Consider the following 14,258-nt stretch of genomic DNA (forward strand, 5'->3'; position numbering starts at 1 on the left):
ACCGTTTTCACCTTCCGTTTTGAATGAGACCCTTGCTGGGTAGAGTATTCTTGGTTGTAGGGCTTTGTTTTTCATTGCCTGGAATATTTTTTGCTGTTCCCTTCTGGCTTTTAGTGTTTCTGCTGAGAAATCTGATGATAGCCTTATTGGAGCTCCCTTGTATGTTATTGGTTGTTTCTCTCTTGCTGCTTTTAGGATTCTCCCTTTGTCTTTGAATGTTGCCATTTTAATTATGATGTGTCTTGAAGTGGGCCTGTTGGGGTTCATCTTCGTTGGGACCCTTTGTGCTTCCTGGACTTGTGTGACTCTCTCATCATGTTAGGGAAGTTTTCTGTCATTAGTTTTTCCAACAGGTTTTCTATCTCTTTCTCTTCTTCTTCTGAATTTCCTGTGATACGGATATTATAATGTTTCATGTTGTCCTTCAGCTGTCTTAAAACCTCTTCATTCTTATTCAGTCTTTTTTCATTTTGTTGCACTGTCTGAGAGTTTTTTTTTAATAAAAGTTTATTGTACAAAATTAAGGCCTTCATATTTCATACTCTACTAGTAGGCTAAAGAAAGACTATCTAATTTTTAAAAACCTACACAAAAATTTCACTTTCACTTCCTCCCACCCCCAACTATTAAAATGGCCTGACCAAACGTTATCAAAACAAGCATTATAAATAACACTAAGTCCTTTAAAGACAATTATCCCAAATGTTATTTCTTGGCATAGGTGATCTTCATGGCATGGGACGGTGTGATCTTAAATCCTTGTAAAGCATCCCTGGCATCTCTAGCTTGTCCATCATTTTCAGATTCAACAAATGCAATGTCATGTCTCCCAGGTACCAAACGTACTTCCTTGAAACCAGGGAACTGATTAAGCAGCATGGATAACATCATCTCATTACTCTCTTCTCGTAAATTATTAAGGAATAAATTATAGTTTGGAGGGTAATCAGGGACCTGAGGATTTGGTGTTGCATTTCCTTGGGTATTAGCTGAATTTGGTACTCCCTGACCAGGCTTTTTATTAGCAGTAATCGCTGTCTGTTCCACAGTTTTGGCTTTTTTCTTTTCTTTTTTCTTTTCTTTGTCAGCAAAGGTGCCACACATTTTAGATATTATATCAGAATCTGTTTTTTGCGTACTGGATTTACATCGATTTACCATAAAATGGAAATCCTTGTAACTGTCTCAAGGCATTTGTGGATGAGCCCAATTCTTTAAATGTAACAAAGGCTTGCCCTCTCATCTTCATGGTCTTTAAAGCCACAATATCTACCACAGGGCCAAACTGAGAAAACAGAGAATATAGGGATCGTTTCAATTCTTCTTTTTTAATTTTGTCATTCATATTGTTTATATAAATTGTATTATTTGGTCTGATATCCATCTTTTGTGTTAAACTGTTCAAATAGCCTGAGGACCCATGCTGTGTCCCTTAAGAACCGAAAGCTGGAAAACGTGTCTGAGAGTTTTTGTGTATGTTGTCCTCCAGTTTGCTGATCTGATCTTCTGCTTCCTCTAGCCTGCTTTTAATTCCTTCTACTGTGTTCTTCAATTCAGAAATTGTATTCTTCATTTACCCCTGGCTTTTATTGATGGCTTCTATGTCCTTTTTAATGCTGGTGTAGTTCTCAGTAAGTTCCTTGTAGTTTCCCTGGAGTCCATTGTAGTTGTCTTTGAGCTCGCTGAGCTCATTGAGCTTCCCTATAATCCATATTTTGAATTCCATGTCTGATAATATGCCTTCCTCTATTTCATTTAGCACTCTTTCTGGGGATTCCTCCTTTCCTTTTGTTGGGTTGTTTTTTCTCTGTCTCCCCACTTTTTGTGACTCTTCTTGTTTATTTCTGTTCCTTAGATTGATCTGCTTTGACTCCCTGCATTTGTGGTGTGACCTTCTGTGATAGGAGACCTGTGGGATTCAATGGTGCAGTCTCCTTGATCTCCTGAACTTGATGCCCTTCATGCCATTTATGTGGGATTTCTGGTTGTAATTGGGTTTTGGTTGTTGTTGGGTCATTGCTTGGTGGGTCCTTCTCTCTGGCTGACTGACTAAGAGTCACTCTCCTGACCACATTTTGTATGCTGTTGTACAGGTACTGCCAGAATGAAGCCAAACAGCTGAGGAAAGAAACCTATACCCACAAAAGTAACCCCAACCCACAATCACACTATCAATGGCAAATGAGTCAGTATTCATAAAGGTATAAAAAGATCAAGACTATTATAAGAAAGGAAAAATTAATATGAGATAGCTATCTGAAAGAAAAATGATTTTGAGAGGGTAGAGGGAGGAGCAATAGTAAGAGTTGTGAATAGGGACAAACAAGGCGATGAGAGAGATAGTAAAATTTACATCGTAAAAAAAGGGGAGGGAAGAAGAAATAATGAAATAAGAGAAGGGAAGAGTGTAGTATTAGGTTTAAACAGAAATTTAGAAAAAAATATATATAGTGAGTGAGAGAAAACAACTAAAAAAAAAAAAAAGAAGAAAAAGAAAATCAAAAATATAGGGACCAAATTTGAGAAATAGATCCATCACAGCTCTATTGACAACTAATGAGCAAATATTAATATAGGTGGGATGTGAATAAGAGGGAAAAAAAGAAAGAAAGAAAAGCTTGAGAGATGTCTAGAAGAAAGAGAAGTGATTTTGAGATGATAGATGGAGAATGAATACTAAGAGTGAGAAATGAAAACCATGTTAAGACAAGGAAAAATTCAAATTTAAAACAAACAAATGAAAAAAAACAAAGGGCTGGAAGAAGGCAAAATGGAGTAGGAGAGGGGAACAGTAAAATTTGAGATATGAAATGTAATAGTAGTGAAGATCTAGAAATAAAATTGAAGAAATGCAACAACAGTCACAATATCCACAACCAGTGAGCAAAGATTGATAAAGATGGAGAGAGAATACGTGTATTTTAAGAACAGGAAAAAGAATATGAGATGACTAATGACAAGAAAAATGATTTTGTGAGACTGAACGGGAGAAATAGTAAGAGTGCAGAATTGAAACAAATCGTAGTAAGAGAGAAAATATAATTTTAAATGAAAATAAGATGAGGAAATAAGGTAAAATGGAGAACAAGAAGGGAGGAGTAAAATATGAAAATTGAAATAAACTATAATGTAAAAACTAGTGACTGAGTATGCAAGAACCTGAAGGACAAGAAATTAATGTTAAAAAGCTATGCAGGAGAGAAAATAATGCAAATCATGAAGACCGTTGTGGAATTTGTCTCAGTAGTATCTAGTGTTTACCTCTTTCTTCTCTTTCTGTATCCACCCCTGGTACTGTCAGATAGTATCCCAGTCTGGCCCTAGGCAGCCTGTTCGAGACTACCAGTGATCCACAGTCTGTGGCTGTCTCCTTCAGTTGTTAATCTAGTCCATCTGTAATCAGCAGTTAGGCTTAAGTACTATAGGATGGGCCAGAGTAATTCCTGTGGGCAGGGCTACTGTTTTGCCTTAGTCTGATGCCACTTGGAGGGGACTGCTCCACCTGAGCAAGATGGCTCCTATAGTATGACAGATGACTCAGCATGGGGATCCTATTGGCTTCTCCCTCAGTTCTCTCCCCAAAGCCCTTTAAAAGGCTCTCTATGACTCCAGCCATCTCTCCCTGGCAGGTAGAAATCCTACCACTTTTCACAGCTGGATGTTATCTGGGTTCCTTTCCAGCTTTGGTGCTGTAGACTGGGGACCCCAGCTTGGGGTTTAGACCCCACACTTCTCAGGGGGTTCCCCCTCCCCAGCCACTGGAATTTCCCTCTGGCACTTCAGCTGCTGCCCATGGGAGCCCAGCCAGGCCTCTTGCATCTCCTTTGCACTGTGTACCAGTCACTTGTGGTGAAGTGATTTCTTCTGTTTGTGGTTATAAGGCTTCTCTTCAGCTATTGTTCAGTTGGTAATTTAGTTGTAATTTCATATTTGTCCTGGGAGGAGGTTAGTGTACCTACCACTTACTCCTCTGCCATTTTGGATCCTCCTCAAAAGATTTTTTAAATAAAAAAAGAAGATTGACAAATCTTTAACCAGACTCATCAAGAAGAAAAGAGAGAGGACCCAAATAAATAAAATCAGAAATGAAAGAGGACAAATAACAACTGACACTAAAGAAATAAAGTGTTGTGAGGAAATGATTTGAACAACTATATGCCAACAACCTGGAAAACCTGGATGAAATGGATAAATTCCTAGAAACATAATCTTTCAAAACTCTATCAGGTACATTCAGATAATCTGAATAGTCAGCTTACACCTAGTGAAATTGAAGTGGTAATTAAAAATCTCCCAACAACAACAACAACAACAACAACAACAACAAAAGCCCTGAACTGGATGGCTTCACTGGTGAATTTTACCAAACATTCAGAGAAGAACTAATACCTCTCCTTCTTAAACTACTTCAAAAAAATTCAAGAGGAAGGAAGGTTCCCAAACTCATTTTATGAGGCCAGTGTTATCCTAATTCCAAAACCAGGTAAAGACACTAAAAAATAAAAAAAAAGTATAGGCCAATATCCCTGATAAACATAGATGCTAAGATCCTCAATTGATATTAGCAAACCAAATACATCAATACATGAAAAAGATCATACACTATGATCAAGTGGGATTTATTTTGGGAATGCAAGTTTGGTACAACATTTGCTAATCAATAAATGTGATTCTGCACATAAGTAAAATGAAGGTTAAAAACCACATGATCGTATCAATAGATGCAGAAAAAGCATTTGATAAAATTCAGCACCCATTTATGATAAAAACTCTCAGCAAAGTGGCAATAGAGGGAACATACCCAAACATGATTAAGGCCATATATGACAAACTCACTGCCAGCATCATACTCAATGGGCAAAAACTACAAGTGTTCCCCTTAAGATCAGAAACAAGGCAAGGGTGTTCCCTTTAACCTCTCTTATTCAGCATAGTACTGGAAGTCCTAGCCACAGCAATCAGATAAGAAGAAGAAATAAAATGCATCCAATTTGGAAAGGAAGAAGTAAAACTCTTTATTTGTAGATGACATGGGTTGTATTGTTAAAAGTACCAGAGAAGTTGATGTTACAAAAAACGGGTGTAAAGAATCATTTTTGTGTAGAAACGAGGCCTTATTGAAAGTTTAATTATACCCTAATTGATCTGTTCTCAGAATGGTCTGCTTAAAAGGAGATACACTTTTATTTTATTTGCAAACTTAGCTTTTAAATCTTCTTGCCACACCTCTGATAGAGAATTACAGTAGTCCCTCTCTATATTGCAGTTCACTTATGGCCTTACTGTATCATGGGATTTTTAAAAATATTATATTTAATTATTTATCGCAGATTTTTTGCTATATCATGGGATTTTGCGGTACTGTATACGTATGTTGTTAAAGTTACATAGGTTTAAGAGTGTAGAATATGTTTAAGAACATACGTAGTGCTTATAAGTGTGGAAAAGGTTAATAAGGGAGTGGGAAAAATGAATAAGAGATTGGGAATGGTTTATAAGTGTGTGGGAAGGGTTTATAAATCCTTAAAATATATATATATATACTAAAATAAAAGTAAGGTTCTTACTTCGCAGATTTTCACCTATCACAGGTGGGTCTAGAACGTAATACCCATGATAAGTGAGGGAATACTCTAAACTGACTGGCCTGCAAGTTCTACTTCTCTGTGATAGAAGAGGTGTGGTGAGGCAGGCCTAGACAGGAGGAGAAGATGACTTGGGGCAACAAACAGACTTCATCTGAAATCACACCCCAGATCCACCACTTACTGGGCATTGATCCAGTCACAGAACCTTTAGCTCAGCCCTCCCAGGGCTGTTGGGAGGTCTAAATACAGTAGTGCTTGCAAGGCATTTAGTACAGAGCAGGGCATATGGTTGGAAATAAAAAGATCATTTCTCTTGCCCCGCTTTTCAGTATCCAAACATTCCCTTTGTCCCCCAGGTATCCTTACTGCTAGGTCTCAACCCATTTTCCCACATACCATAAGGTCATCACCTAAGCATACTTCTTTCTATAAATCCTCCTGAGCCAGGTCTCTCTTTACCTCATCACGTTTGTTTTCCTCTTGTGCTATAGGCATTGCAATAGAGTCTGTTTTAATGTTGATTCTATTTGACAAGTAAGGAATATGAGGCACAGAGAATTCAAATGTCTTCCCCCAAGTCACATAGTAAATAAGTGGGAAAACTTGGGCATAAAGTACTGAGTCCAGGTCCCTAACTACCAGGTTTTGCTACAACTTGGGAACTCATTTGATTACTCTGGTTATACTGGAATAATATCCAGGTAATACCTCTGAATCCAAAAATTTTATGGACCTGTAGAATCTGAGAATTAGGAGGACCTCTACAGAGCCTTTATCCTTCATGTTTTTCACTGCTTTAAGGACACAATGCCCCAGGGAGAGATGAAGTGACTTGTTCAAGGTCACACAGGGGATCAGTGGCAAAGCCAGGAGCAAAACTGAGGTCCTGGGATTCTCTTTTTTCCATGCCAGACTTCTGACTGCCAAGTTTCTCTGTAACTATTTTATCTCTGTTGCCTATCATATCTCAGAATCTCCATCCTTCCAGGCTGAGTCTGGATCCCAAAGGACAGCAAAACCAAGAGACATCATTAAGTAGGTAGTTTTGACTGTTGCCAACAGAATTTTTCCCAAAGGCCAAAGTGTTAGGAGGGCATTGGAAGCCTGCTGATAACTCTGATCTCAGTGGGGCAGCAGTCAGCAGAGAAATTATGGCTGAATCTGGCAATGAGTGAGGCTCTAAGATTGACATTAGGTGAATGACCTGACATAGAAGGCAACATCCAGTCCTGGACAGGGTGGGGGCAGTAGTTGAGTAATTCTTGAAAATTCCCCCTTTTTAGACATGGGAAATGTGTTAATTTACCAACTTTTTGTTAACACTGGGTCTTGGTTCTTCCTCCATAATGAGATGCAGCTTACTGGGCAGATGTTTGTCTTATAGGGTTCTTGTATGCTAGTAGTGTGGGGACAACCTCCAGCCCATTCCCACTCTGTGGGTCTAGGCCTTGAAATAATGGTATTTCGCCCCAAGCATGAATTATCCCCACTATGGTGAAAAATTGTATCAGTGCCTGGATCAAACAAGTAAACTTCTTTGTAGAAAAAGCTTGTTTGTCTGAAAAAATCCTCCTTAATGGCGCCAAGGTCCTCACCTGTTTACCTGTTTCCCCATTACCAGGGCATCCCGGTCCTCATAATGCAGGCCATATTGCAACTGCCTGGGATTTCAGAGAAAGGTGTTCTTATGCAGTTTACACATCACCTTTGACTCATTTTACCCAAGTAAGAAAAGAGGTGGTCTGTTTAGATTTTCCCCAAAGTTTTTTGCAAGCTTTAAAACTCTACAAGCTATTAGCGGTTCTTACATATAAACTCATGGCAACTTAGCAAGAATCCTAAGAAATCAATAAAATAAAATATAGCACGGTGATTATAGTTTAAAATATATATAAAGTCTTCTTATATTTTAATGGCTGTATAAAATTTTGACCTTGATAATTTCAATCAGTTACTGTATGATAGATAATTTAGTTATTTCCTACTTTTTGTCATTGTCATCAATGCTGCAAAGAATATCCTTGTATAACATCATTTCACACATCTATGTATTTATCAGTGGGGAAAATATCTGGAAATTTATTCAAAAGCTGTTTCTTGTGTTTCTACTGAGTACCAGACTGAAACAAACCTACTCCCTGCCACCAAGGAGCTCACACTTCAGCAGGGGAGACAGATATATCACCAGACAGTGAGAGCCAGGAAAGAACAGGTATAGTATAGGCGAAGATGAGGTATAGGAGGGGAGAGACATTAGCCACAAGAATTTGTGTGATACTGAATAAATCATTGCTAACATGAAGTCAAAGATTTATTCTCTCTGAGTTATCCTTACTCCTCCGTTTCTGATGCCCAGCACAGGGTTTGCCATAACAGAAGGCTCAGTGACAATTTAGGAAAGGAATGATTAGGCCTGCAGTTCCAGCATCAGAATTAAATGTTGGTTCCAACATCACTCCTGATTTGCTGTGTGCATGTGGGCAAATCATGTCCTTTCTGGGCCTTTCTTCTTTCATCAGTTACATGGGGGGGGGGGAGCCACAGGAATAAAAGAGTCACTTCGTAGTTAAGACCACAGCCTGAGCCCTGGCTGCTGTGGCTCAGTGGATTGAGCATTGGCCTGTGAGCCAACTGTCATTGGTTCGATTCCCAGGCAGGGCACATGACTAGGTTGCCAGTCAGGTCCCCAGTTGGCAGCACGAGTGAGAGGCAACCACACAGTGATGTTTCTCTCCCTCTCTTTCTCCTTTCTCTCTCTTTAAAAATAAAATAAACAAATCAAAAAACCCACAACCTGTGGATTCAAACATGGGTTTTCATCCTGACAATCCACTACTGGCTATATAACCTTCATCACATTATTTAAACACACTCACTTGAATTCCTCAATATAACATGAGACCAACAGTAATAATAGCACCTACCTTTTACAGTTGTGGAGAAGTGTCAATAGATAATAAATATCAAGTGCTTATAACAGAGCCTTCTACATAGTAAAAGCTAAATATATGTAAACTCTGTGCTCCAGTCAAAACATAAGCATATTTTCCTATCAGGATTGTTGTGCTCATTATGCTTACTGGATCAGTCTTTACCATATTTTGCCTTTTCTTCATTCATATTTCTGCTTAAATATCACCCAGACTGTCCTCTACATCTACATTGGAGACACACATACCCACATACACGCGGGCCCTTATGCATACTCACCCCACACATTCCCCCCACCCATGGTCACAGAGACCTACATATCCATTTGCACACACAGACATCATACAAAAACAAGCTTACAGTCCCCAGACCTATAATATGCTAAAATTTAAATACCAATTTCTGATGTCAAAATCCTGGATGAGTACATAAAGACTGACGTTTTCTCTGTCTGTTTCCTTTTGAAGGGAGGCAGACAAGAGAGTAGTCCCACCTTTGCTGGTTCCGTAAGCAGAGCTTTGCCTGTGTCGTATATTCGGTGAAAGATTACAAAATAATAACACCGATGTTTACACCACTTTTCTCTATTTTTGTTTTAAAATAGTTTGTGCAGACTGAGACAGCTTCTTACCTCCCCTTTCCAGCAAGGGCCCATCCTATCTACACACACACACACACACACACACACACACACACACACACGCACACGCACACAGAGGCGCATACACGCACAAATCTGGGAACTGTTTCAGTTAGCATTCTGTTCTACCAGTGGCACAGCAATGTACAGAGGTGTGACATACATATGGTGGGACCATGGAAATATTTCCACCTCCTGTCCCAGGATAATGGATCCCCAGAGACAGAGGATCCCCTGGGCAGAAGTTACTAGAGAGTGAAAGATTCTTTACTATATTGCTATTGTCTTGCAGATGGTGATGATGACTTTGATTAAGACACATGCCTTTGGTTCTGACACCTGAAAGTCTCTCTGCACCTCTCTTATTTCCTCTACTACTCTGACATAGGAAAGAGTTAGTAATTCCTGTCATGTGGTTTCTTTTAGGTAAGAGGACTTCAAGCACAGCATTCTCAACATTCTTACCAGAGGTGCATATTATTGTATACATAATTTGCTTACATGTCTTTCGCCAAGAGCAAAAAAAGTGACTTTTAAGAAATAACACGTTTAAGAAATCGGGAAGATAACCCTTTCTTCAAAGTCCTTTCTCCAGGTAAATAAACTTTGTTTCAACTTGCAGAATCATTTCCAGCACCATTTGTTTAAGGATGTTAAGGATGGCTTTTATCTGCCAGAATCTGCAATTGTCATGATATCTATGAATATGTGACTGGGAGTTCACAGCCATTTTCATATTTCACTTGCTGTTTTGTTCCCGTGAATGTGGCTATTTTATATTTTTCTGTTCCCCATCTCTTGCCCCCATGATACTCTTAGTAATTCAAGCATTTCATTTTTTTTTTATTATGGAAAATTTCAAACACATGGTAGCAGAAGGAATAGTATAATGCACTCTGTGTACCCATTAAGTTCAAGAGTCATCAACATTTTTCAATTTATGTCTCATGTGTATCCCATTATACATACAAATGCTTTTTTTCTGGAGTACTGTGAAGCAAAGTGTAAGCATCAACTCATGTCATCCAGAAATACACTTTAATAGATATGGACCCATTTTATCATAACCACAGCACAACATCACACCCAAGGAAATGACTAAGATTGACTTAACATCATCTTCTACCCAGTAATGTCCCCATTTTCCCAATTTGTCTCCTAAATGTATTGATAAAATTCATTGGATCAAATTATGATCTTAAAAGTTCCACATATTGCATGTGGTTGGTATGTCGTTTTAGAGGCTCTTAATATACAGCATTTCCCAACTTGTCTTCTCCAGGCCATTTCTTTGTTGAAGAAAATATAATCTGCTCACTTCTTGCCAGGACTGGAGAAACAAAGGGGTCCTAGCTTAGAAAACCGTCTGGGGCATAGTGGCAGTGGTGGTTTCCCTGGCCAGAGGGTTGGGTCTGGGCAGCTTTTGGGTCATGTCTTCCTTCTTTATTCCATTTTAAAAGTTTGCTTTGATCTGCTTAATGGATATAACTTTTACAGTGAAAAATAGAAAAGTAAGCAGAAACAAAGATCTTCAATCAGATGTGCCCTTCTCTTTATTGTCACTGTGGAATGGGCACATATTCCACATTCCATTCATAGGAATTAGGGCTCATCTCTCCTCATCAATTTTTGACCTGCAAGCATACACTCCAGTCCTGGGAACTGTCTCAGTCACTTTCCTTCCTTACCAGTAGTGTGCCAGAAGAACTGTGGTAAATCTTGTCAAGATCCCTTGGAAAGGTTGCTCTTTCTTACCCAAGGGGTAAGATTCTTAAACATATCCCTGCATGTTTCCAGGAAAGAAGGGCCCCTTGGACCCACTCCATGAGGATTCCACTGGGTTCTCCAGAAAGTAATAGTAGAAATTGGAGACTAGTGTTAACTGTCATCGTCTTCTCTTCCGGGGCTTCCTGCCATCTCCTCTTGTATTATATTCAAGAATGGAGCAGTCCCATCTAGACACTTTGAATCTAAGACATGGTCTCACCATCTGCTTCTTTTGGGATGGTGTAATTTCCAGAAGAAATGTTGTATAATGAGGGTACTAGATTGAAATAACATAGGTAAGTATTTGTCGTTAGCTTTTCAATAAATAGTTTGCCTTCCAACAGCCCTAATGGCTCTGGGGTGAGGGAAAGTGTGCATGTAGCCTTGGGAAGAAGGATGAGTTGGTATAGGAGAATTAGGTCATTGACTCTTAGAAAGAAAAAGTAAAGTAAAGTGTTTATTTTTCTCAGAAGGAGCGTGGGAAGGGGAAGGGAGAGACATATGGAGAGAGAACAGAAAATTAGTTAACATATGTGTGTCCTGGTATCATGTTCTGACAATTCCTGTAAGTGGCCATATTTGGATGCATGGGAAAGCTGGACAGAGTTGGCACGTGCCAACAGCAATGGGACCATTATGACTGTTGGAAGACAAAAGCTTTCTTGCAGTCTGTGAAGACACTTGACTCAGAGCAGATATGGAGAGATCAGACCCTGAACTCATGAACCTTCCCACAGCTGCCATTTGCTTTAGAAGAGATCAAGAATATCTCAGCAGCCTCATGTAGGCATCTGAAGGCAGCTGAGTGTTTGTTGCTGAGCACACCAGCGTGACTCTAACTGGGATGAACAGATCTTGGGAGCACTTTGGTCTACAAAGTGGGGTGTGCACACGTATGAGGTAAGAAGAGCTATTGAGGTGTATGAAGAAAATGTTAGAAATTCTAAGCATATTTATGTTTTATCACATCCTTTTCAACTTCTAATTTTAGTGTATGTTTTATGAAGAGCATTGCCTACTCATACTCATATAATGTCATCATCATATAAATGGTAAGTTAAATATACATACGCTGGAGGTATGTGCACAAAATCTTTTATTACCGGTTGCATGTATTAGATTCTAGAGCTGCTGTAACAAAGTACCACAAACTGGGTGGTTTAGAACAACAGAAACATTCTCTCACAGTTCTGGAGGCTAGAAGTCTGAAGCAAGGTATTGGCAGGGCCACACTCCCTCTGACGCCTCCAGGGGAGGGTCCTTCCTTGCTGTTCCTAGCCCCTGGTGGTGGCCACCTTCCTTGGTGTTCCTTGGCTTACACATGCATTGCTCTAATCTCCGCCTTCGTTTTTGTATGGTGTGCTCCTCCGTGTCAGTCTGTGTCTACACGTGTTCTTTATTTTATAAGAAGACAACGGTTGTATAGGATTTAGGGTCCACCCTGGTCTAGTATGGCCACATTTTAATTAATTACATCAGTGTAGGCTTTATTTCCAAATAAAGTTGCATCCTGAGGTGCCAGATAGACATGAATCTTGGGGGCACACTACTCAACCCAGTACAATGTGTAAGGAAGAGTGACCAGAGGTCCTTGTTGTAATGAATGTTACAATGAGCACCCACATTGGAGTTGACTCTGAGTCTCAACCAAATCTCAGTCTAGCAAAAGAACAGTCCAGTAAGAAACCAGTATTCCAACTGCATAGCTACATAAGCAGAATCCAAAGAATAGCACTGAGACTGAGGGTGTCTTTGTACTGCTACCATTATATCACTATCATGTAGGCACACCCTGCCCTCCAATCCCCAGGCATCATTTCTGGAGGAGAAGGAGAAGTAAGTAGAACTTTGAATTGATTCCTAAATTGGGGGGGGGGGTGTAGATATGGACAAGGAACTCTCAGCAGCCGGTCCAACCTTGACTTCTCTGCTTTAGGAAAGAGAAGTCACAACCCCTAACTTTGCTACTGCCATTGTGGCCAAAAGCCATGAACAAGACTTTTGGCTGGTGATTCCTCCCTCCAACAAACCAGTGCACAATATGGTGCAGTGGAACGGGAAGGCTACTGCAGTGCATGGGTTCTCGGCGTGGTGAGTATGGTGCATCCCACTCACTCCCCCATTGCTTTCTCACCTCCACTTTGGTGCCAGGTGCACTCATGGAGCTGTTTTCAGCATGCATGTGGGAACACATATGCTGATGTGGGTAGACTGTGGGCTACTTTGAGGAAAACTAGCATAGCCATCTAACAGAGTCCCTGTTCTAGGTACGGCTTCTTCCACTTTCCTGTCACGCCCAGTTCTGACAATTTCCTTAAAACTGATAATTCAGAGGCATTCTTCCAACATCTATTTCCTGGTTTTATTCTCACATAATCTCATCCCCAATCCACATAATTCTTGCCGGGTCTGGAGAGACACACGGGTTCTGATTAGAAGCCTGGCTGGGAAAATTTGGTGTCACAATTTTCCTGGTGCTTGGACCTCAGGGTCTGGCCGGTTCAGCCCCATTTCCAGCTGGCAAAGTTCTGTATCCTGCCCTGTGTGAGCCTACCCAGAAAGGGCAAAAGGCTTCGGGGGCATTGGCCACATTGTGAGGAGAAGGAGGGGCCATTTCTCCGCTGCTAGCAGCACGAGCTGATGACTAACTAGGGTCCTCTGCTGTTGACTTTGTTTAGGCATTTTCAACCCATGTACTTGTTAGTTACAGGTCCCAGGCCTCATATCAAAGGTCAACATGCCATGGGCTGAGGCTTTCTCAGGCAATCGGTCTAATTCTATAGAGCTGGATAGAGGAAAGGGATGCTAAGAGACCCTCCCTTGGGACTTTTAGAGATATCTTTGCTGCATTGTCAGTTCCAGGCCTTTCTCCTCTCTCTTCCTTTTCCTCCCAGATACCTGTCTGCTGCACTGCATGCCAAACTCCTATTCCCCATCCTGGAATGTAGGTCATCTGTACTCCTTCCTCACGCCTTACACACCTATGCTCCGTCTTCTTCTTTCTCAGGCAGGATTCTTGAGACTACTATATCTTCTTTCTCTTCATAGTAGCTACATTCCAAGAAGGCCATGCGAAGGGTGGGAGTCTTCAGAGCAGGGAAGGAACCAGGGAACAGTGAACAGAAGCTGAGAAGCAGGTTGCCTTGTGTCTGGCTTTTGGAGCCATCAAGGTTGGGTGCCAGGAATTGGGATCATCTGTGCCCCAGGGCCCCCAGTACACTCTAGGTGCGACCTACTCACAATAACCACTGTTCAGGACCTGGAACCATGTTGCCCACCCTCAACTTTCTCACCTTGACATTTCTGTGAAATGTGTGTGTGTGTGTGTGTGT

The 14,258-nt window shown here is 40.5% G+C and overlaps 1 pseudogene; it reads right to left on the bottom strand.

Moving 5' to 3' along the window:
- Positions 1 to 705: 705 nt before the first annotated feature.
- LOC149991345 (U2 small nuclear ribonucleoprotein B'' pseudogene) lies at positions 706 to 1,384 on the bottom strand (annotated as a pseudogene).
- Between the last annotated feature and the right edge of the window lie 12,874 nt (positions 1,385 to 14,258).

This window comes from Furipterus horrens, unplaced genomic scaffold, assembly GCF_987537825.1.
Source record: "Furipterus horrens unplaced genomic scaffold, mFurHor1.1.pri manual_scaffold_17, whole genome shotgun sequence".
Taxonomy (NCBI): domain Eukaryota; kingdom Metazoa; phylum Chordata; class Mammalia; order Chiroptera; family Furipteridae; genus Furipterus; species Furipterus horrens.